The sequence below is a fragment of the Centroberyx gerrardi genome, chromosome 7 (assembly GCF_048128805.1).
Source record: "Centroberyx gerrardi isolate f3 chromosome 7, fCenGer3.hap1.cur.20231027, whole genome shotgun sequence".
Lineage (NCBI taxonomy): Eukaryota > Metazoa > Chordata > Actinopteri > Beryciformes > Berycidae > Centroberyx > Centroberyx gerrardi.
The window spans coordinates 31,919,071-31,920,951 of NC_136003.1; positions in this window are offsets into that span (position 1 = coordinate 31,919,071).

Here is a 1,881-nt window from a genome sequence, read left to right on the forward strand (position 1 = left end):
AAAGTGTCAAATTTACGTGTTCCGTGAAGGAGACACGACTAGAAACAGGAAGTAGTGTGACAGTGAAGTAGCACGGTGGAAAGTAAGGGCGTGGAGGCCGAGGTGGTGGGAGGGCGTATATCGGCGACCGGGGTTCGATTCCCAGCGTTTTCATAGGACATGCAACTGTAAATCACATTTTAATTTTTAATGAACGCTTTTCTTATTTAACCATGACCAAACCATTTCCCTAACCTTAACCAACTTATTTTAGTTGCCTAACCATAACCCTAACCCAAACCTTAACCAAGTTGTTTTACTTGCCTAAATTTAACCGTTTACCAATCTTTGGGATGTAATTCAATTCAGGGAGGAGGAGGAACGTTTTCAAATTCGTGGTGGAGACACGTTATTTCGAGTTTGTGTTCATTTCACGTATTTTTGTGAGATCACGTCGGTGTAGAGCCACTGACTGACAGACAGATTAAGTTTAGTTACAGAGGGCTTTCAGGTGATGTAACGCAGATCTGTGAACAGCTCATTAAGTTTCTAAACGTCTCAACAGAATTGAACAGACGGTTAATTTCTGTCAGTTTCTGACTGAACTGATCATTTCATCACTGATCCACGTGATTGATTTAGTGTTTAGATAATGTCAGCTTGTTAGCTAGCTAACCATAGTATCTGGTCAGCTAACATCACTGTCTTGTTGTTAACACATCTGATTAGCACACTAGCTAACCTAGCTAGTAGCAGCTAGCGTTAGCCAGCTGTTTCTAGCCTGGTTTTTACAGATTTAGACTTTATTAACTAACAGACAATTCTCCGATGTTCCTCCATGATGAAGCCCAGTGTGGTTCCTTACAAGGTAGTTCTGTTTTTGAGGACAAAATCATCAGTGTTTCTGACATATTACCAAAATGTTTCCAAACTGGGTGTATAGCATTTTGGAATGAAACCCTTCTATGTAGAGTTCCCCCCACACCCTATGAGACAAGTAGCCTGTGTAGTGATGGAAAAAAACTATTCAACAATTATCAATATATCCCTTGAACCAAGCTGATGTTAGTGGTGGAGAAGCAGGCGGCAGCACGGTGCCCACAGTGCAACCTGACCAGCCTGTCTGTATCTGTGGCTCTGGGTGTGGTGTGGACAGGCAAGACGAGACCTGCCTCCACACTAGTTTTACAGCTGTGTGTGTAACTGGTACAGGGGTCACTTGAAGACTGCTTTGATATCAGAGCAACGGTCAACAACTTGAGGCAAATCAACATCTTCTAAATGATAAACAGCCACAGCATTTTACAACCTTCAAGTAAGTCAGAGCATGCCCTCCGGCATGCTCTGATGAAATCAGTTGCATTGAAATGACAAGTGTAGCCACAGAGCTAGACACACACCGGTCCCTCGCCTCTAGATTTCTATCCACGCTAGGTATTTAGATTGCTGTTGAATAAACTGTAAACATCCTACGAACTCTAAACCTCCTTACCCTGAAATAGCCCAATCTGTCAGTCAATGCTATTAAAAAAGTTTTACAAATAAATAAAAGCAGTAGTCGTTAGCATTAAGCAGAGAAAACAATCGTACCTAACTCCAATGCTGGGATATCTACAGTATATCAGAGTCTTCACTTGGCTTCAGTGTGATTGTGCTTTCGCAACCATTGAGTTTATCAAGATATCCACTCGTAAGTCTTTGTTTAGTTTCATCTTGGCTAGCCTCCCTAAAAACTGTTAGAGCACTTAACATTTAACCAATTCGGTATACTCACTGCAAAGGCAAACTTTCGCCAAATCGAAACACACTGCCGCATACAAATTTGTGTGCACTTGCTATGGCTTTGTATTGTTTGTTTATTTACACTCCAAGCCAGTGGGGGCACATGTCAATTAAAGAGGT